General features: G+C 49.5%; 2 pseudogenes; both read left to right on the plus strand.

The window, feature by feature from the left end:
• The first annotated feature begins 6,770 nt into the window (after positions 1–6,770).
• Positions 6,771–8,677, plus strand: LOC131397990 (hormone-sensitive lipase-like; annotated as a pseudogene).
• An 8,477-nt stretch (positions 8,678–17,154) lies between these two features.
• Positions 17,155–21,989, plus strand: LOC131397991 (carcinoembryonic antigen-related cell adhesion molecule 21-like; annotated as a pseudogene).
• The last annotated feature ends 1,478 nt before the right edge of the window (positions 21,990–23,467 follow it).

Consider the following 23,467-nt stretch of genomic DNA (forward strand, 5'->3'; position numbering starts at 1 on the left):
GATTCATATTATGATATTATCAAGAATGGGATAAATCAGGATCCCTATCACTGTTGATGGAAGTAAAATACAATTTGGTAGTACCTATCAAAAATTTAAATGCGTGTACCCTTTAACCCAGTAATCTCACTTCAAGAAATTTTTAGTATAGAATACTTGCATGGATACTCAAAGATATATCTACAAGAATATTAACTATAGCAGTATTTGTATTGACAAACAAATGGAAATAAACAATGTTCATCAAAAGCAAATTGGGCAATTGTACAGTTGTCAAAAATAATGAGGTATATCACTATGTGTTGATCAGAAAGATAGTCACAACATATTCAGTGAAAAAAAGATACAGACCCCTTCTTCACACGCTTCACTAAAATAAATTTCAAGTGGGTTAAAGATCTAAATTTGAAAGATAAATTTATAAGGGAATATAGGAGAATATATTCAAGACCTTGGGGTATGAAAGGATTTCCTAAATAAGATACAAAAAGTAAAAGCCATAAAAGAAAAGATTAACAAATCTGACTTCACTGAAATTACGAATTTTTGTCATCAAAAGAATAAAATGACAATCTAAAAGTAGGAGAGGATATCTGAAACTTATATAATTGAAAAAGGATTAATATTCAGAATATAGAAAGAATTCCTACAGATCAATGAAAGGAAGGCAGACAACACAACAGACAAATAGTCAAAAGACTTGAATAGGCACTTCAGAGACAAGGAAATCCAAACAGCTAACCAACATATGCAATGGCACTCAACCTTACCAGTAAGTGGGAAAATGTGATTTAAAACCAAACAGATATCACTATACATCATCATATTGGCAAAAATTTTAAAGTCTGACAGTACCAAATATTGGCAAAGAGTAGAACAGAGAAACTCTCGTATCCTGCTAATGGGAGTGTAAATTGGTAAATCACTTTGAAAAAATGCTGGCAGTTATCTATTCAAGTTTAAGCTTTGTGACCAAGAAATTCCACTCATATATTTTGAGGTATATACTCAAAAGCAATGCAGGCTGATGTATGCCAGGAGACATGTACAAAAATTTCATAGCAGCATTGCCCATAACTACCCCAAACTGAAAACTGAGCAATGAATGAATAAATGGTGGTGCATTTGAATATTATATCTCAAGGAGAATGAACAAACACTTAACATTGTAAATGAATTTTACAAACATAATGTTGAGTAAAAAAAAACCAAGACATGAGAGAATAGCTAGAGTATGATTTCGTATACGTCAAGTTCAAAAACAGGCTAAATTTAACTAAATTATTTAGGAATACATAAGTAGGTGGTAAAAAAATCAAGAAAAAAATTAAATGCTTACTATAAGAGTCAGGATTACCTGTGTGAGGGGGAGAGGGAGGATAGTGATCAGAAAAGGAGGGGGGTGGCTGGCAACATTCCATTTCTAGGTCTGAGTAGTCACTTCTTGAATATCTGCTTTATAACTATTTATTGAACTTCACATATGAGTTTTTATGGACTGCTGTAGATGTATAATATTTTGCAATAATGAAAGATTTGTTAAAGGTGCAGAGCACAGCAATATATATAGTATAATCTCATTTTTGTTTTTTAAAGTAAACAATTATGTTTACATACAAAAATATATGGAAGACTATGCAGCAAACTATTAACAGTAGTTAGCTCTGGGGAATGGGGAGTGGAATGGGGAATGGGGTGGGAGAACGTCCTGTTCCTTTTTCCTGGATGTATTTTTTTATTTTAATTTTTTTCCACTGAATGAGTCTTACTTTCATATTTTAAAAGCTCTCATAAAAATTAAATTTCTAAAATGTTTTTAACACTAATCTCTCCCCTTTATTTTCACCCTAGGGCACCAAAGGCACCACAGGAAGTCAAACAAGCACTCCAGAGGCTGCCAGAAATTTCTCAAACAATGTCAGCTAGCAAGCTTTGCTCTGTCTTTATAGGAGCTCTGAGAGCCCACTCTCCCAATGAAACATTCTCAGTCAAGAAGGCAGTGAGCACACCTAGAGGACGCTCTTCTCCCACCTCTAGGTCCCCTTCCCTGTCTCCACTCCAGTGGCCTCAAAAAGCATTTTCCCCAAGATTATTGCTCCCTCTAGTGACTTCTCTCCTCAGTCTTTTCCTGTGCCCTCCCCTTACCCAGGCTCAAGCTTAATTACCTGAAAGAAACCGGGAAACTACAGTTTCCTAGTTGGTCCCAACTGACCTAAAATACAAACAGGCAAGCATCAAACAGAAGTCAACATATATTTTTAAATGTAAATAGTCCAAATCATTTCTTTCCAATGGAGTCTGGCAACTCACACTCAATCCAGATGATCCACTTTACCCTCTTCACTCTAAACCCTACCCAGATTCTACACACAATTCTCCCCACACCACCCTCACTCTCTCTCCCTCCACTGCCCAACTATTTATTCTTTCACTCATTCAACAAACCTTTCTGGGGTAAGATCTAGGTGGGCAAAGAAAGCAGGTATAGCAATGAATCAGACACGGTCTTATAAAAGATAATATAGGTTAAAAAACAAACAAACAAACAATGACAACAACAACATGGCACAGTTTCCTGGCACATAGAATGCCTTTAGTATTTATGATTATCACCATCATCATCATTAATGGTCATTGTACTCTGTGAGTTTCCAATGTAGTAGAGAGGACATATATGCAGAACCATAGGTCAAGGCTAGAGAGATGGTGTGGAAGATCTCAAATGCCACTGAAAAGGGCTTCAAGCTGTAAAAATGGGAGGACTTCATGTTTTTTTTAACATGAGAGTGAAATGATCAAAGCAATAATATAAGGAAACTAAACTGGCCACCATTTGAAAGAATGAATAAAGAAGAAAAGATTATTACAACAGTTTAGAGACTGCCTCCCCCTTGGACCCTGTCATCAAACATCAGAAGGGGAGAAAACAAAAGGAACACTCATCCAGAATCTGGCTTCTGTCATCCCAAATGAAACAGAGGACTAAGTTGGGATGTTTGCCTTAGGAGACAAAACATTTTAACTGAGTGATGAGTGGGGCAGGCCCCTATTTATGACACAAGAGGACAAGCCCCTACCCTCTGGTAGGAGAGTGCTGGGCACACAGCCTGCCCCTAATGCAAGCCCTTTTATCAGTTCCCCTACATTTAAACCCAGCATATATGGGGTTAAAACCAAAAGCACTCATGCCCTTTCCCTGCTTCTTTAAGTTACATTCATATGTAAATATCAGTTTTTTAAATCTTTGTATGGTGAACTTCACAAGGCAGATAGAAGTTAAAAATTGTTAAAAACCCAGGTGGCCTCATGCTGGACTCATACTGAAGTTTTAGCTAACTATCAGTTCTTGAAGATTGTTATAGGGAAACTGATATCCAGAGACTATCAGGAAGCTGAAGCTTCTCAGACTCCAACTCCTTAGCTTCCTGGCACCAGAATCCACCCTCCACCACAGAGACAGACAACCAAGGACACCCACCTGCGGATTCCTTTATCTTGCCATCCTGCTCCCTGCAAACAGCCTCACAAGGCCAAATGCAGGCTGGTGTGAAAGCGCCAACCTGCAAAGCCACAGGCTCCCCCTCCCTACAAGCAGCTGCACTCCTCACAACCTTTAAAACTCCTTGCCTCCCAACTTTTGGGGAGACTGGACGAATTTGAGGGCTCATTCTCTTCTCCCGGCTGACATCACCTGAAATAAAAACCCTTTCCTTGCCATAAGCTTGGCGTTCCAGTTTTATATGGCCCCTCTTGTGTGGTGGGTAAAGAACCTTTGTTTGTGTCTGGTAACACTCCTATTCCTAATCCCTCCTCCCACAGCAGGAGGCACAGAGTGCATCACTTGGCACAGGAGTGGGGGCCAGCAGTGGTTGGCCCACTTGCCAACTGCCTTAAAAAGGAAGACCAGGGACCTCCAAACGGAGGTGCCATCATGAGAAATCAATGAAGGATCTGTGACAAAAGGGGCGAGGGGGAGGAGAGTCAAAAGGATGAAGCCCAGGAGGTCAACATCTCCCTTAAGGGAAATAACAACAGTGGAGCCAGGTGCTGAGTCAGTATCTAGCCCTGACTGGGAACCTGAGCCACACCAGACACCAATCACCCAGCCAGAGCCTGGGCCAGAAAAGGCCCCCACAGCCCAGCCAGCATCTAAGACTCAATACTCAACAGCAGCCTGCACCACAGCAATCAGCTCCCACCCAAAGGGGGCCCTTCACTCAACAGAAAGCTGCCTCACAGCAGAGACCTGGGCCAGGAATAGAATCTAGAAGTCAACAGGAACCAGATTTGAGAGAGGGACCTGTAGCCCAGCCAGGACCTGGCCCAGGGGAGCCATCTCTAGCTCAACAAGAGGGCGGATCAACACCTCCACCCCAGCCTAGACTTGGGCCCCAAAAAGGACCACCTGCCCAGATAGAATCTATGTCCCAAGAGAGACCAGGACAGTCAGACTCTACTGCCCAGCAAACAGCTCCAGCCCAGGGAGCCAAATCCCAGCACGGATCTTTGACCGAGTGCAGATTTCTATCAGAACTGCAGCAGCGGTCCTCATAGCGACCGGCCTCAGAGTGGAAGACATGTTTTGAGTGGATCACAGATCTGGACTCAGAATCAGATGGAGGTCTCCACTAAGGACCGATCACCAGCCATGACGGGTGGGACAGTGGCCAAGGGAATGAAGCTGGCCTTCAAGGGCAAGCCTGGTTATGGAGTGACGTCAGGACATGGTGGGACATAGCACACGGGAAGAACAGCCAGCCAGAATCACAGACACTACCAGGACACAGGTGAGTCTGAGCCTGGGGGACCAGGAGCCTCCCAGGGACGGTCATTCATTCAGTCAGGGGTACTAAGGACCTCCAGTATGTCAGTTAGCTCGGGTGAGCTTAGCCCTGCCAGACAAAGATCCCCAGCCCCATTTGATGGATGAGGAAGCTGAGGCCTAGAGAAGAAGAGGCTGTGCCCGAGGCCAGGAAGTTAAGGAGCAGCGAGCCAGGATCCCAGCCAGGGTCGGACATCTTCCCCTGCACCAGGCTGCCCTCCATGGAGGATCGGGGGGAAATCACAGAGAAGTGGGAAAGGGCTCTGGGCTAGGGGCCAGGAAACCGGGGAAGCTGCCCTCCTGCCAGTATTCATCCACCCGTCCCCAAACCACCCAGCACAGCCCTGTGGCAGACAGTGCCACAGGCACCAGCAACACCAGGCTGACGTGGACCTTTACCATCGGGGGTTCCATCCGGACTGTGCAATCCTGAGCTCCCAGGAAAGACACTTGCTCCCCGCCAGGCTGCCCCCTCAGGGGAGTCCCAGGCCAGCCAGGCCTCATGGCTTTGGGGGTGTTCTCAAGAAGGGGAGCCTGGGAGAGGGGCTGTGGGGTCCGCCAAAGTCCCGGGCAAGGTGGGGGCTGGATGGAGAGTTGGGGGAGCGGAAGGGGAGGGTGACGGGCCCAAGACTCCGCGGGCCGCCAGCACTCCCCCCCCCTCCTCCGCAGCAGGCCGTGGGCCCCGGGGTGCAGCTCCAGCTCCGCTCAGGCCCCGACCCTCCTTCTCTAGACTCACAAGCCCCGCCATGCAGAGGGCAGGCGCCCGAGTTTCATCCGCGGAATGAGGGGTCCCTGTTGAAGGGGCCTGAGGGAAAACAGTGCAGCCCAATCCAGAAGCTGCGGGCGCTGTAGGGCCGCTCATCCGCAGGCCGGCAACGCTGGTCTCGGCCGAGGCCTGTGCCTCCCGGAAGGGCTGGGCGTCTCTCTCGGGGCTGAGGAGAAGACGGGAGCGGGTGTCTCTCTGGGCTGGTCGCCCGCTTTGGGAGGGCAGGGAGGAGCGTCGGGATGGAAAGAGAGGGTCCCAGGTCTGCTTTTTCCGGCGCTGAGGATGAAGAGCTGTTTCTCTAGGTTTCCAGAACCCAGTCTCAGGGGACACCCTCACCACAGCGCCGCGGCACCTGAGGCCGCCTCTCCTCAGGAGCCTGAGGCAGTTGACTGTGTGCGCATGCGCGAGCCTCCAGCCTCTTCTGTTTCCCGCCTTTTTCCAGGCACGCGCCCTCCCTCTACCTCAGTTCCTCCCTGCGTCCGGCCCAGGGCTTGGGGCTAGTGCGCTGGCGCCGACCATTCTCCCTCCCCTCCCTTCCATTCTCGAGGGAGGGAGAGGGCAGAGAAAAGAACTCTGAGAAAAAGCAATAGAACTAGGAGACCAGGGGCAGGGAGAAGGCGGGGCTTCCTCCTCCAATGGCTTGCAGGCAGAGCCGCGCCTCCAGTGCTGGCGCCCCGCTCTGGCTTTGAATCGCCCCAGGACTTGGCCTCCCTCTCCCCCACCCCTTGCCCCCAAGCAGAGGCTCAGCGGCGCCCTCCACGCCCCCTCCAGAGGGCGGGCGCAGTCGCGTTCTAGGGAATCCCTTCCTGGGAAGGTGAGTGGGAAGGCGAGGCTGAGAGCCAACACGTGAGAACATCTAGGCTTCCCGGCTGGGGTGACACAGCGAGACTCCCTACTAATCCTGCCAGAAGGACGCTTTTCGCTGTTTCCAGGGCTGCATTTTCGTTGGTCGCGGGCCCTTTAATGCCTTGAGTGGGCGGGGCCAGGCCGTAGGCCCTAGCGGTTGAGGGTGGGGCCCGGAGGTGGAGTGAGGCCCGGATTGCTCAGGGGGCGGGACCCAGAGAGGAGCGAGCCCAGGATTGGGTGGTGTGGTGACCCGGCGGTGGTGTGTAGCAAGGACTGGCCCTCGGGGCGGGGCCTGGCGGCTGGAATTGGCCCCCGCGCGGACACCGCGGAGAGTTGATGGAGTCCCACCGGGAAACGGGGCCCCACCTTCTGTTTCTCCAAGCACATCCACAGTGTGGAGTGAGGTCCAGTCATGCTGGCCGAGCCTCACCCGCCTCCTTCTCCCTCACCCCCCAGAACAGTGAGATGCTCAGCGGCCTGGCGAAGTCCGAGGGTCCGCGGAGCCTGGAGCTGAGCCACGCCTCCAGCAGGCACCCCACTCCCGGTCCCTGGTGGTGCATATCCACGGCGGCGGCTTCGTGGCCAGACCTCCAAATCCCGCGAGACCTACCTCAAGAGCTGGGCCCAGGAGCTGGGCGGCCCCATCCTCTCCATCGACTGCTCTCAGGCCGCCGCGGGCCCCTTACCCTGCGGGCTGCAGGTGTGCTTCTACCCCTAATGCTGGGCCATCAAGCACTACCCTCTCCGTGGAGAGCCCCACCCAGCCTCTTATTGCCACCCACTCCCGGTTCCTGCCCCAGCCTGTTTCAGCCCTCACCCCGTACTGCAGGGGGAGTGAGCCATCCAGTGGCTCAAGCCTCAGTGTCGCACACCAGCCTCCCCTTCCATCTCCTACCACCCAGCTCTCTGCCACCTTTTCGCCTCCCACCACCCATCCCACTCCTCCATCTCTGCCTCAGCGCTTTCCCCCACTGCCCCACTGCTCACTCCACCTTCTCTCTCAACCACTTCCTCCTTCTGCCTCCTGCTCCCCTACTTTAGCCCTGATGCTCCATCCCCTCCACCTCTCCCTCTCCTCTGACCTTTTCTTTCCTCCTCCTCTTTCTCCACCCCCTGCTGTCCTGCTCTGGCCCAGCTCCAGCCCATTCTTCCAGCTCCTCTGACCTCCCATTTCCACATCTTGGGAGTCACAGAGCACAATGGGGCCACACCTCAGGGCACAGGGCCTGTGGCCCTTCTGTGCTGTCAGCCTGATCCCTGGCCTTCCATCTCAAGGCCTCAGATGCCCCTCCCTCCTGAAATGGGCCCTTGGTCTCTCCTTTCCCATGCCTGTCCTCCTTGCTTCTAAGTTCCACCCTCCCAAGCTTCCGCAGAGCTTCCTGATCTCCAGGCCTCTCCATGTCCTAAGTCAGCCTGATCCTCTGACCACTGTCCTTCAAATGGGTCCAAATCCTTGCCTCAGTTTAGCAGTCTGTAAAATCAGTTGGCTAGACCTTGGGTTTGGGGCACCCATGCCCCACGTCTGAGAGCCCAGGGCTCCTGGCCCAGAGCTCAAGATCCTCCCTGCAAGGTGTGACCAAGCCCCCCTCCAAACCAGGCTCAACAGGTAAGGGGATATGCCTCTCAGGGGACAGTGTAGGCAGGAACCTCTGCTTCACTGTGTCCCTTTGGGCTGCAGCCTATGGGGTGCGGGTGCCAGATGGCATCATGGCAACCTACCCAGCCACAATGCTGCTGTATACTGCCTCTCCCTCACGCCTTCTGAGCCTCATGGACCCCCTGTTGCCCCTCAGCATGCTCTCCAAGTGTGTCAGCGCCTATGCTGGTAAGGCCTACACCCACAGAGCTGGGTCCTGGGGGTGCTTGGATGCCTGGGTCCTGCAGGGACAGGGGCTACAGCCCTGGCTTCTGGGTCTGAGGGAGGAGAGGCTGAGGAGAGGAATCTGAGACTCCTGCTGAAGCCATCAGATATTCTTGGGTCCCTAGGGACACAGATGCCTAAAGTTCTGGGTGTTGAGAAGGGGCCCAAAAAGAGAAGAGACCAACTCAAAGCCCCACATACACTCCACAGGTGGGGAGACAGAGGACCACTCTGACTCAGACAAGAGGGTGATGGGGCATGACGGGGCTGATGCAGTGGGACACAGCCCTGCTCTTCTAAGACCTCCGCCTGGGTGCCTTCTCTTGGCTCATCTCTTCCTGGAGCTGCACAGGCACAAGACCCACACCAGCTCGGTGCCCATGGCAGGTGAGTGAAGCCCTCCCCTCACGCACCCATCCAGAGTGGCCAGGAGGGACAGCCTGACACACCAGAAGTCCTGGGGGAAGAAAGGGTCTGTGCCCTGGGCACCCAAGGAAGCAGAGATCACCTTCCAGGTTCTGCCCCGTATCTATCCCTGGTCCCTACCACAAAGCCTTGATTTGCCACCACAGTCCACATCTGGAAACTCCAGGACTTCTGGCCCCCCAGGTCATCTCAGACTCCCAGGAACTATATGATTTAGCTTTCCAAACAGCCTCTCCCAGAAAAGCACCCTGGGAAATACTCAGATGGCCTGCCACATGTCCTAATTCTCAGTCCTCAGAATCCGGGCCAAATCCCTTGGACCCTCAGGTGGGAGTCCAGCCCTCCTAGATTCTCTCCAGACTTTTAACTGAGACCCATGAGGGTAATACTCCCCTCCATGGGTGGCCTAGGAGCTTGGGGTGGGAAGCTCAGTAGACTGGACAGACCTCGGGACATAGAGGAGGTTCCCAGCCTTGGGTGGGTAGCAGGACTCTCAGACAGATGAAAATCACACCCATCCAGGGATCCATTTTTTTCCCACCTTTTTCTAACATTTTAAGAACTTTAAAGCACAATGAACTCAACTTATTTTCTATCTGTAGCAAATCAACACTATTTTCTGTTAATAGGATTGTATGTTCAGAAGTAGATGCAGTTCCTATTCTTCAGAAAATTATTCCAATTGGATATGTTTTATTTAATTCAAGTTTTTAATTTTAGGATATTTAAATGGATGCAAATAAATAAACACAAAAACAAGTAAAAGGAAATTGAATTTTAGGCATGTGGACCATTGAGCACTGGGGATTTCCTTGTAGGATAAGGTGACAAGTGCAGCCTCTAGAGGCACACACGTCAGTCTAGCTCCTTACAGCACCAGGTACTCACTAGTTGCTGGGTGATGTGGGCAAATATCGGTATCTGTGAGCCTTGCTTTGCTCCTCTGTGAAATGGGTACAATAAGAGTACCTGCCTCATAAGGATGTTGTAAGGACTGTGTATACCTCTTTGTGTCAAGCACCCGGCACAATATCTAGTACACAGTAGGTGCTCTTAGAGCCCTGTGACTCTTGTCAACAGTTCTGTCCCAGTGACCCTCTGGGTCATGGTGCACTTATGTAGTTCTTCTCATATCATCTTGCATTTTACCTCCATGGATTTATGAAGACAAGTGAAAAAACTGAAAATGTAGGGTCCTGGCTCTAGTGGTAAGCAGCGTGGGTCTGATAAAATTAGTTTGTATCCCAACTGGAGCAAGAAGAACAGCTGTGCAATATGCAAAGAGAATCCTCCCAAGATGCACGTCCAGGTGAGAATCTGCAGCTGAGAGTTCTGGCAGGTGACCCTTTAGTTCATCACTCTCCAAGGTGGGAGCCACTGCCTACATGTGGCTACTGAGCACTTGAAATGGGACAAGTCCAAGTTGACATGGGCTGAAGTGTAAAACACACACTGGATTTCAAAGACTTAGAATGAAAAAAAGAGTGTAAAATATCTAATTAATAGTTTTGTGTTGGTTACATGTTGAAATTATAATATTTTGGATCAAATTAAATTAAATTCATCTGTTTATTTTTACTTTTTAAGTGTAGGGTATTAGTTTGCTACGGCCGCCATAACAAAGTCTCACTAACTGGGTGTCTTAGAACAAACAGTAATTTATTGTCTTACAGTCCTGGAGGCTGGACATCTGAGATCAGGGTGTCTACAGGGTCGGTTCCTTCTGAGGGCTGTGAGGAAACATCTTTCACCTCTAGAAAACAAATCAAACAACAAATACACAAACTCTTCAGTGACCTCCTACCACGCTCAGTCTAAAGCACAGACTCTTCATGTGGCCCCCAAGGCCCTACAGGATCTGGCCCCCAGGCTTCAGGCACACTGGCTGCTCCCAGTTTAGAGGGGAGGTGGTGTGGGTGTGAGTAGGGAGGGTGGGTCTCCAGGTCCTTTCAGTCCTTGGACTACATCCCCATTTCCATTAATTTTGTTGTAAGGTCATGAAGACTAAAATCTCCTGAGCATTTTCTCCAGTAAGACTCCTTTTGGTGTAACTATTTACACACACCAGCCCTGCCCAGGATCATTAGCAGGGACTGTTCCAACAGCTTGAAGAACTGGTTCCTAACTTTAGTCCAAAACAGAGCTGTCGATCTGGCTGCCCCAAAGAGTGTCAGAGTCTGTGATACATGCTTGTCTGAAATCCCCAGTGTGGGAGAATGGGGAATAGTAACTTAACTATGATCTTTTTCTGCTATTTTTTGAGGGAGTTCAGAGCTTCAGGTGATATTTTTACCTCCTAAGATTCCAGGAATTTCTACATAATTGATTACATAATACTTGAGTATTTTGGTTTAGTTTTATAGATTAGGATAAGGAGACCCGAACTGCAAATTGCCTGTAACCTACAATATGACCTATCCTAGTGGTAGAATCTCTCAACTTACTCTGTTTAGGAGGGCCGGCAGGTGCGTCAGAGGGGTGGGGGGCCAGCTGGGAGGAGGGAGGGCACCAGGGAGCTGGGTGCTGATGTCGAGGAAGGCAGTCTATACCCAACAGAGAACACATCTCTCTGCAGCAGCTGCACATACAGAGGGTTCTCTGGCCAGGCTGCCAGTGCCTTGGCCCTAATACCAACCTGTTCCGGCGTGTGTAATTTGCAGTCTGTGCCCCAAATGGGTGGCATTGAGGTTGATGGTGACATGAAGGGAAACCTATAATTCCAAACTCAAAGCCTGTCCTACAAAATAAGAAAATACCCACGCATTCTCTATTAAGACCCCAGAGCACACACTGCCCACATCTAAATTACCAGGAAGTTCTCTTATTTCCTGGGTTCCTCCCCCACAGGTCCACTTGCAGACACAAAGGGTGGCTCACAATTGTCCCTGCATCTCTCCTTTGTTCAGCTACTGCCACCTCCTGGCAGATGATTGATAATTAGGATGATGGAACTTGAGAGCCTTGTCCCTCAGCTGACCAGGAAGGCAGGACTCGGCCTCCAGACTGGTGGGGACTCGGGGGGGGGGGGCGGGCACTGACCATTCTGAAGACAGGGTATCGGGAAAGTTGGGCAGTCAAACAGAGCTGCCTAAGTGTGATGGGGACAGAGAGTTGATGTAGGACAGGGTCAGGGAAAAGAACTGAGGGGCCTCAGCCAGAAGATCTGAACTGGGAAGTACTTGAAACTTTGCAGGGAAAAGTCTGGATTCTCCAGAGGAAATGACTTAACTGCAGCAGCTAGAGGGCTGTACACTCCTGTCTGCCCACCATCTACTGCTCCTCTGTCCAGGAGTAATGACCTCTCCTCAAGTCCACTTGCCCAAACTCACCTGTGCCCCTTCACTGTCCAACTCTACATGAAGGGAGTCTGGGGTCCCTTTCCTGCGCTGCAGGGGTGGGGAAGGGAGGCCCAGTTCCCCACAGACAGCCTAGCAATGGTGTCCTGAGAGGTGGGGTCGGGCTGGACCTCACACTCCCCACTTCCTGGGTCCTGATCTGGAGTTGATGGTGAAGCCCAGACACCACCGGCTCCCTCAGGCCCTGAGAGAGGCTGTGCCACAGTGAATGATGCATCTTTCCTAATTCTTCTGGGGAAGAATCAGGCTCTTGAAATACCTGGGAGGATCCATCTCCTGCTGCAGCAGGCCCTGTCTGTAATATTCCATAGCAGCCCACCAAGGCCCACATGCACAAATCCTAAGAGACATGGCATTTGGAGCCGCAGGCTCATGGCCATTTCCCCCAGTGCCACACCAGGACAGGATCATCTGGGACCTGAGTGTCCAGCCTACACTACCCACTATGCCGGGAACCATCTCCCATACCAAAGACTTGGGCCCTGAGGTTGGTTCCAGGTCACCAGCCTATGCTGCCACATCCTCCAGTGGGAGGTTCTGCCCTGGGGACAATGATGTCTGTCCCAGGAGCTTCACTCAAAGCAAATCTAAAGAGTATTTGAGGGCCGGGGGTTGTGGCAGTAGAAACAACTGCACTTGTCTCAGGTGATGGAAAAGGTCCCCAGGAGCTCAAGGAGGAGCGTGAGTGCCCTCTAGTGGATGGTTCCTGCTGGAAGAAGAGCAAAAAGGGGCAGAGAGCAGACCTTGGACCTTGGGCTAAGGGCAGGTTCAGGTTCAGAAAGAGGCATATTTCGGGGTGATTATCTTATGGTTGCTTGTAGTTCACCATCTGGAAGACTGTGGTTTTTCAAAGGGTGTAACCACAAGTCAGAATGACACCACTGGGTCATACTGCAAAGTCAGATGATGAAAATTCTGTAGACATTGAAAAGGAAAAATACGTGATAACAAATCTATGTACAATGTCATTAGACAGTCTACTCTGATGTGCTTCCCATCTTAAGGAGCATCTTAGCAATAAATGCAAAGTCATTTTATCATTAGGAAAAAACATTAAGAAGACAATTATATCATAGGAGTTTATTTTCGGATTCGTACCTTGGCATCATTCCTTAAGTATGAATCTACACCCAAAGAATGGACTTCATCAGAGACTGTCCAGTGTCGAGGTCTCATTCCCAGCACCTGTGGGCTGAGAGTGCCCTGCCCCCAACCCGGGGACCCTCTCTGAAGCACAGGAGCCGTTGATGCTCCCTTGTTGGGGTGGGTGAGGGAGTCTCTTTAGTTCTTCACCATTCATCCACCCACTCACACACTCTGGGCAGAGTCCCTTTTCTATCTTTGATTTGATATTTTAATTACCAACCTCTATTTCTGTCTGTCATCCATCCAAACGTTGTGACAGGCCAAGAGGTGCCTTCTGCTGATGATTGTGAGGAAAAAGTTCTCAAAAACAGTTTCCTTCACCTACCTTAAACAACCTCCACTTCAGTGCCAAAATCGTTACCTAGAAGGATTTGGGCACTTTTTTTTGGTTTCAGATGCTTTCCAGCTCTTAGGGGAAAATGTGACTCTGTCCACAGGATGACCAGTAGAAATGGACAAAGACAAATCACATTAGTGTTCACAGAAGATCTATAGGAACTCATGAGAGCTTAAAATCCTACGAAAGCCAGAAAGAGAAAGACAAACAGTGCATGATTTCATTCATATGTGGAAGATAAACCAACGCACGGACAGATAGAACTGTTTGATGGTTACCAGGGGCTAGGGGGCTGGGGGGTGGGCACAAGGGGTAGAGGGATGCACTTATATGGTGACTAATAAACAATAATGTACAACAAAAATTTCACAATAAAAAAAAATTCCTATGAGAGTTCACACAAAATCGACAGTCCTGTGCTGAAACGTGGATCCTGGTCAGCTTTCACCATTTCCCTAAGTGATAAACTACAAAAGTGTTATTAACAATGAACTAGAAGAATAAAGCATCACAGTTATCGATAAAACTAAAATAGTTATTTGTTTTTCCTTAAAAGAGCATTCCAGTACATTATGTTCCTTTTCACAATGATGTAAGTTCCCTTCTGTCAACAGGCTACCTACAATTTTGTGACCTGGTAGAAATGACTACCCTTTTCCCTTTAAATCGCAAATACAGAACTAGAGGTGGCTCCTGGGCCCTCTCACAGATCCCACCATCTGTGACCAGCAGCAGGACAAACTGGGCTCGGCTTCCCTGGTCCTCAAGACAGTGGGGGTGCCCTGGGCTGTCCCTGCGCCCTGATGTCACCATATCCCCAGACACTGATGGTCGGTGCGGGGCCCACGGCCAGAGAGTCCAGTGCTCTCTTTGTGGCTCCATGCCAACCATCTCTAGAACCCTGCGCTCTTCACCACCAGCTGTGTCCACAGACATCAGGAAGTTCTGGAAGCGCATTACCTACTGGAAAGCACCAACCTCATGCGCAGCTCTCACAGGCAGCTCTTGGGCATGCCGAGACCCTGCAACCACTTGCCAAGATGCCACCAGACAGACCTGCCAGTGCCCACAGCTGGTGGTCCCTGAGGCTTGGAGGCACTTTCTCTGGAGCCAACGCAATCCTATCACCTGATGCTTCTCTCCGATGCCGGGAGCATCATGTGAGGTGAAGGGTTTGGTCGGCTGAACACCCGAGAGAGTCCAGACACCAGGGAGAGGGTGCTAGGATGGGAGGAGGACGTTGGACAAGAAACCAGAAGCGTGAGCAGGAGGCAGAGTCAGGACACAAGCCGCCATGAATAATCCCTGATAAGTGATGTGGACATCGAGTCCCTTCCTTGTGCTCAGGGGGGACTGAACAGAAGCCTCCACTCTGGCGACCATGTATGTGAGGATAAGATGGAAGCCAAGCCAAATATCCAGCCATCCCTGTCTGCACCCAGTAACAGAAGCTTAAGAAATACTCATTAAATGGATGAGGGAAACCACACAATGGAAGATTGTCACTCCTGAGTGACATTTGGGGATCAGAGCATGTTCCGTGTAGACACAGGGACACTGACGTCAGCATGGGAGGAGGCCAGCAAGTGCTCACGGTTGTCCTGGAGAGGCGTCTTTACTCCTTGTAGTGTCAGGAGGGAGGACAGGGCCTCCTAACACTGAGGGGTCAGATCCCCAGCCATCCCAGGAAATCACACTCCCTCCCCATCTCTACCTTGTGAGTGACTTCTCTCCCCAGACTCCCTGGGCCAGCTGCCTGTGGCCTTCTTCTTCTCACAGAGACCTGTCCTGGCACAAACTCTGGATCCTCCACCCCAAGTAAAGTTACCACCAGGGGAAAAGGGAGCCTAGCCATGACCTCAAAAGAATCATGGGGCAATTCCTCACCCCGAGGTTCGCCAGTCTGTGGAGACATCTGGCTCTGGTCCCCTGAAGACATCTCAGCAGCCCAAGGCATCTCAGTGAATGAGGGAAACTTCCCATGCAGGATGGGACAGGAGAACCAGGATTTGCATTAGCTTCCTTCTCAGAGGGACTGAGGGTCCCATGGGTGCCTCCTCTTTCCTAATAGAGGAAGCCACAGGATCCCCTGTTTGAGTCTCCACTGGAGCTGCTCTAGCTCCTGGGCCCTGTGGGGAGGCCTAGAGCAGAAGACAGACAGGAACACAGATGACTCAGATGCAATGCCCCAGTGCTGTGATGGGAGAAACCCAGACCATTCTGGGGACCAGCCCCCCAGGCCAGTTCCCTCTCCCAAAAGCAACAAGAGACCCCTCACTAGGTCCTTCCTTTGCAACCTCAGGGACAGAAAGCTCCTCTGAGGCAGCACATCCACCAGGCAGCACAGGACACTGGATCAGGATTCCTCTGGACATCGCCTGTCCTCTCCCTGGGCTCACCCAGCACTGGGTTGGAGTCAGGCAGCCTGGGGACCTGCAGTGACCAGGATCCAGTCTGACTGGCTCCTGCAACCCAGAGGTCAGAGCAAACCTCTGTCCAGGGCTCAGGACCAGCTCACACCTTTTGGAGCCTGGTCAACATCCCTGGTGCCTCCCCTGACATTGGCCGCAGGTCTCTTCATGCCCTCCAGGGGGCGATATCAAGACACACAGACAACACATGAAATTAACACATGAAAGTGGCTTTGGCTAAGGATGTGGAGAAGGAGCCTGCCTTTCATCCCTTGCTCAAACAGACCCTTCTGGTTCCTTCCTATCTTCCTGGAATGCCCCACCCATTCCTTCTAGGGGCATCAGAGCACCCTACTCTGTCAGGAGTCCCTTTGCAGCTCCCCACTCCCTGCCTGGCACCACCCATGGGGAAGGCAGAGTGACCACAGGAAAGGCAACCATGCAGAGCACGGAGGCCCCAGGATGGTCAAGGAGCACATGGACAGGCTCTGAGCCACAACTCAGCCAACAGACATGCAGAGGGGAGTGGTGTCCCTGAAAGCTTCCCCTGAGGACCAGGGAGCCCACAGCCACCTGACCTCCCACCACCCCGGTCCTCTCACCCAGGACACACAGGAAACCGCCCACTTCACACCTGGGAACTGCAGCTCCTTCTGACACACCCATACTGGCTGTCTGTCCCTGGAAGCAGAGGTCAGGTTGATGACACTGGAGATGGACGGCGGGTCCCCTCACCAGCGATCACTCAGCTTGCTCCTTTCTCACCCAAGAGTCGTCTCTGTGACCTTCCCGTTAAGAGTAAATCCAACCTTTCCAGAGCATTTGAAGACACTGGGAAGACCCTGGTGCCCAGATGGGTTTCTGTGTCACAAGCGGAAATAATCCCCCCAGGTTTGAGGATTCCTGGGTCTCTGTGTGGTGCTGACACACCCCCAGGCCAGGACACAGCAGAGGCCAATGCTGGGGTGAGTGGATCATCCTCTCAGGGAACAGGGTTCCCCATCAGCCTTGCTATTGAAAGTGTGCTCTGCAGGTCAGTGTGTTCAACATCACCTGAGAACTTGTTAGAGGCAGACTATTGGGTCCACCCTACATTTCTTGGGTCAGAATTCGCATTTTAACAGCATCTACAGACCGTTCCTGTGCACAGGAGATGAGGAGAGGCTGCCCCATCCCTCCCATCATGGGGTCTCAGCCTGGTAAGGCATTCATGTTACCAGGGCAGCTGCTAAAGTAGCATTTCTAAGGTGTCACCTGGGCATTCACAATCTTTATAAAGTTCCCCAGGTGATTCCGATGCACAGCAGGGGTGACATCCCTGTGATAAGAGTTCCTGATGTGGCCCCTGGCTCCTCCTCTGAATGGAAAAGCCAGAAGTGGATGAGAGAGGGGGAGTCCGACTGTGCACACCAATCAAGAATATGGGGATTGCCCAGGACAAGACACCCCAGGCTTGTGCTAGTCCAAACAAAGGGGTGTGTGTGTGTGTGTATGTGTGTGTGTGTTGACAGAGACCTCAGCAGTTCCCAGGAAACAGAAATACATGTAGAAGGGAAAGAGGAAGAAGAGGATAAGATGGCAGGAATGAGGGGAGGGAGAGGGAGGTCCTGGGCAGAGAACCTGCCCCCAGCCCCTGTGACTTGGAGAGGCACCCCTCCCCCTGGAAGGGGATCAGGAAGAGGGAGGAAGGACAGCAGAGCTGAAGCATCTGGGCAGCAGTGCCTGTGAGCATTTCTGGAATAGAAGCTCTTCTCACAGAGGGACACACAGAGCAGGCAGCAGACACCATGGAGCCCTCCTCAGTCCCTCCCACAGAGGGTACATCCCTTGGCAGGGGTTCCTGCTGGCAGGTGAGAGGGGGATATCCTATGAGGGCAGGCAGGAGATGGGAGAACAGAGACTGGCTGAGGTTCCTGGGGAGGACATGGTTCTGAGAGGAGACAGAGGACTTCTGTTTGGCCTTGAGGGGAGCAGACACAGGAGAAGGGTAAGATGGGGGAAGGGGACTCAGCCACAGGAACTTCTCATGATCTGGAAGTGGGGAGGGGCAGGAATATCTCAGTTGCTGTACCTTTCCAAGTTAGTCATCACACAATGATTTTTGAAAATTGATGATAATAATAATTTATTTGAGGATGACACTTGAGCCGGGCAGATGCTTGGGGAAGAGTATCGGGAACAGAGGAAATAATAAGTTCAGAGGGGCTGAAGTAATGGTGGTCATGCTGCTGACCTTGGCCAGTAGGACACACACACACACACACACACACACACACACACACACACACACAGACTCAGACTCCAAGTCTAAGAGATGAAGAGACCTGCTCAGAACCCAGGGCCTTATCTTTCCATCCCAATACATAGGTACAAATATTGATCTCTCTCTCTTCCCTCTTAGTCTCACTCTTAACCTTCTGGAACCTGCCCACCACTGCGCAACTCACTATTGAGTCGGTGTCGTCCAATACTGCTGCAGGGAAAGATATTCTTCTACTTCTCCACAATCTGCCTGGGAATCTCGCAGGCTATGTCTGGTACAACGGGACTACAGTCAAAACATCACATTTGCATTATATGTAATAGACATACAAGAAATAACCCCCGGGCCTGTATACAGTGGTTGAGAGATAATGTACCCCAACGGATCCCTGCTGTTCCAGAAGGTCACCCAGAAGGATACAGATTACTACACCCTACAGGTTATAAAGAAAAGTTTTCAAAATGTAGTACGAATTGTACAGCTCCACGTATATAGTGAGGGATTCCTCTCTGACCTCTGGGTGTTGGGTGGAGTGAATTCTACTTCACATACACAGGATTGAACAGGCCTGCACTGTGCTTACATCCCTGTCTGCACTATGTCTCATGTTGGGGTTTGAGCATTTAGGGCAGGACACAGACAGTGGAGACTTCATTTGTTTCCTGATGTGCTGGGGTCACTCCCACTGGAGTGTAAAGGAAGGACTTTGCCTTCTCACCCCCCACTCTACACGTGCAGCCAGCACATACTGACACTTGAGAAAGTCTGTGCTTTTTCCAGACATAGAGCAGGCAGCCTTAAGTTATCTGAGTGCTCTGATCCTCGTGTATTTCTCTTGAGATACACAAAGCTGCCTTATTCTTTTAAGGACTTGGGTTGGTTGAGAAGTGAGAGATGCCAACTCTGATTCAAGATTCGTGGGAGGAATCAAGGTACCACACAGGGCAATGTTCTCTGCTACCTGCACAGAGGAGTTACCCACAGCCGTCATCACAACTAGCAGCTCCAATGTCGTGGAGCACAAGGATCATATAGTGTTAATGTGAACCTGAGACTCAGAACACCACCTACATGTGGTCAATCAACAGTGAGAGCCTGGAAGTAATAGGTCATATGGTATTTCTGTGTTAAATGTTCTTAATAATCACCATACCATTTTCCACAGTAGCTGCACCATTTTACCTTCTTGTCAACAATGCACAAGGATTCCAGTTACTCCATATCCTCTCCAGCACCTGTTTTCTGTTTTTTGACAGTAGCCATTCTAATAGATATGAGTGGGTATGTCATTGTAGTGTTGATTTGAATGTCTATTCAAGGGCTTTGCCCACTTTTCAATCAAGTTATTTGGTTTTGTTGTTGTTGTTGAGTTTAGGAGTTCTTTGTGTATTCTGCATATTAACCCCTTATTGATATATAACTTGCAAATTATTTTCTCCCATTCCATAGGTCAACTTTCACTCTGTTGATTGTATCCTTTGATGAACAGAAGTTTTTTATTTTGACAAAGTCCAATTTATCTATTTTTTCTTTTTTTGCCTGTGTTCTTAGTCTCATATTCAAGAAATCGTTGCCAAATCCAATGTCATGAAGTGTTCCTCCTATATTTTCTTCTAAGAATTTTATAGTTTTATGTCTTACTTTCGGCTTTGATCCGTTTTCAGTTAATTTTTGTATATTGTGTAAGGTAATGGTCCAGCTTCATTCTTCTGCATATGGATATCCAGCTTTTCAACACTATTTGTCAAAAAGACTATCCTTTCTCCATTGAATGGTCTTGGCTCCCTTGTTGAAATCATCTGATCATATAATCGAAGCTTTATTTCTGGATTTCTCTTGTATTCCATGATGTATAAGTCTGTCATTATACCAGTGCCACACTATTTTGATTCTTTAGCTTTGTGGTAAGTTTTAAAATCAGGAAGTGTGAGTCCTCCAATTTTGTTCTCCTTTTTTAAGATTGTTTTAATTATTCAGTGTCCCTTGAGATTCCATATGAATTTGAGGTTGGAGTTTTGTATTTCTGCAAAAAAGTCACTGAGAGTTTGATAGGGATTTTATCCAATATGTCGAGAGTTTGGGGTATATAGGCATCTTAGCAATATTAATTCTTCTACTCTATGATCATGGATGTCTTTCCATTTATTTGTGTCTTCTTTAATTTCTTTCAAAATGTTTGGTAGTTTTCAGTGTATACATCTTTTACCTCCTTGGTTAAGTTTATTTCTAAGGATTTTCAACTTCTGATGCTATTGTAAATGGAATTGTTTTCTTAAAATATATTTGGGATTGTTCATTGTTATTGTATATAAATGTAACTGATTTTGAGTGTTGATTTTGTTTCTTACAACTTTGCTGAATTTATTAGTTCTAACAGTATTTTTGTCTGTGGGTGGACCTTTAGGGTTTTCTACATATAAAATTATGTCTTCTGCTAAAAGAGCTAATTTTTCCTCTTCCTTTCCAATTTGGATACATTTTATTTCTTCTTCTTGCCTCATTGTTCTGGCTAGGACTCCTGCATTATGTTGAATAGAAGTGGTGACAGCAGCATCCTTGTCTTCTCCGTGACTTAGAGGAAAATTTTCCGTGTTTCACCATTGCGTACTATGTTAGCTGTGGGCTTTTCATTTATCTTTGTCGTATTGAGTGGTTTCCTTCTATTCCTAACAGTGCCTGTCTTTTGTTAAAACTGTAACCACTTCTCTAGAGATTTCCTTCACTATGATATTCAATCCACAGCTCAGGAAATAAAAGTCCTGTTCAGAGTGAAGAAATCTTTAGCTAGAAGCTCTCCAGGACCTATGGCTGTGAAGACTGGGCAGGGCCATCCTCATTCCCTAATAAGTAATATTTAACAAGAAGTAAATGCTTTCCCAGTTTATGTAACATACCCTTGGCCCCAGACATGGATGGGGCTGGCAAGCCTGCCTTCCACAACACACACAGAAGTGTATTATAAGGAATGTGGCCTGATCTTTTTTGAAGTCAAAGAAAGTTCTAGGAAAAAATCAATCAAGTGCATGAGAGAAAAATTTCAGCTGATGATGAAGTTGTAGGGCATGTGAGAGGAGAAGAGTTTCCTGGTGCTGATACTACAGAGATGTGCAGGGGGACTGATCAAGGCTCAACCTGGGGTGATATGGGTGTCAAAGGGGGAGGTGCAGCCCTCACCTTACAGATCATCACCTGAACAAACACATTTGACCTTCTGCTGACGGTCAGGACCATCTTCTGGGTCACCTTTACAGGATTCACTGTGGCCCTGTGAGTGGCTGAGATCTCTGAGGAAGGAGCAGGGCCTACTCTCGGTCAGTCACCTGCTCTGTTTCTCCAGAGAACTAGTGGCACAGCCCTCCATCCAAGCCAGCAAGACCACAGTCAAAGAACATAAAGAAGCCATGGTCCTGACCTGCCTCACAAATGACTCTGGGATATCCATCCAGTGGTTCTTCAATGACCAGAGTCTCCAGCCCACAGAGAGGAGGAAGCTGTCAGACAACCGACCCTTACCAAAGACCCCATCAGAATGGAGGATGCCAGGGATTATCAGTGTGAGGTCTCCAACCCAGTCAGTGCCAGTAAAAGTGACCTCCTCAGGTTAGATGTGAAATATGAGTGATCCTCTTCCCCTCCTATACGTTGTTAAACTCTAAATAGAATCTTTTTCTTATCTGTAAAATGATGGTCATGATGTACTTTATTTATAGAGTTTTTGTGAATAGGCAATTGAAAAAGGTGGAATAATTGAGTCAATAAATGTTCAAATATGTGAACTGACATTGGCATTATTGTTGGCTTAAGGTCACATTCCACTCCAGATCCCAGCTCTTGTTGCTCTCCACTGTACCATCTCCTCAGTGGAAGGACGGGTAGCGGTCGTGGGATGAGGGGTGGGAGCCCATGATAAACTCTCAGGAATCACAGCTCTATCCCTCCTCCAGGGGGAGGTGTTGATGGTGCCTGGACTCTGATGTGGACAGTGAGAATAGGCACGGGAGGACACCCACGTGGATGGGAACACAGAGACGAAATGCACTTCACGCAATGCCATCTGCCTGCATCGTCCTGGTCAGAGGTGGGAGAAAAGGGTTTGGAGATCCCAGGCTTTAAGCAGAGACCCTGGGACATGGCACACCACTGAGTTAAGAGATAGTCTCGAGGGGGCTTCCACCTACATCTACAGACCCCAGCCCACCTCAGTGCACCCATGTGGCATCTCCCTGAAGGCAGTGTGTGAATCAGGGTCAAGAGTCTTCTTTAGGGAGAGGGAACTCCTGGGCTCAGACTCAGCAATAGAGGGGCACATGCAGGACAAGATCTCTCTCCACATGAGGTTCCACCGTCACCCCAGAAAGATGCACTCAGGCACATCTGCTCGTGAGGGACAGAAGCCCAGGCTGACTCATGCTAGAGGTGAGCTTCAAAGCCCTGAGACCTCCCCAACTCTCCGTGCCTACACCAGCCCCTATAGGCCTTGCCCTCTTCGGCCAGCAATCCCCTAGTCTCCAGGCTCCAGGGAATGGCCTTCACCCCTATCTCCAGGGATGTCCCTGTGTCCTGGAATCCTTGTGCTTCCACATGGCCCATCTCAGTATGCCAGGCCCTCAGTGCAGAGTGGGTCCTATACCACAGACCGGCTGAGGGGCCTCATTCAGAGAAGAAACAGCACTGAGGACCCCCAGGACAGGAGTACCTAATTTTGCCATCCAGGCAGGTGACTGAGTGAACACACAGGGTCACTCCTGTGGCTGAGCTCTCACTCTGTCCCTCAGGCCTCCCTGGAGAGGACCCAGGAATCTGACCGCATCTCTGAGGAGGGCTCTCGGGGAGGCAGTGTGAGGTCAGGAGGCTGTGATGCCGAGAGGTGGCCATGGAATTTGCTTGGTGGGATGGAGGGGTCGGGAGAGAGAAGCTCTCTCCCGACAACAGGGCAAGACCTGGGTTTAAGGATGCACAGGAGCAAAGAGGGGAGAGGTAGGTCTGAGGAAAGCAGCCCCCTCATCATCGAGGGTGATGGAGACGATAAGCTCTGAGGGAAGTGGCTACACTAGGTCCATCCGGGGCCCCGCTGGCTCTCCCTCCCAAGGGCATGTCCTAGGGACACTGTCCAAATAGAGGTGCCTTTGCTTCAGCCTGGCCCTGCAGGCACTGACTGACCCCTGCCTTCCCAGCTCAGGCCACTTTCTATGTCTTTCTCTGGCCCTGGCATGGCCAGGCCCCTCATTGACAT

This window comes from Diceros bicornis, chromosome 34 (genome assembly GCF_020826845.1).
Source record: "Diceros bicornis minor isolate mBicDic1 chromosome 34, mDicBic1.mat.cur, whole genome shotgun sequence".
Classification (NCBI taxonomy): Eukaryota; Metazoa; Chordata; class Mammalia; order Perissodactyla; family Rhinocerotidae; genus Diceros; species Diceros bicornis.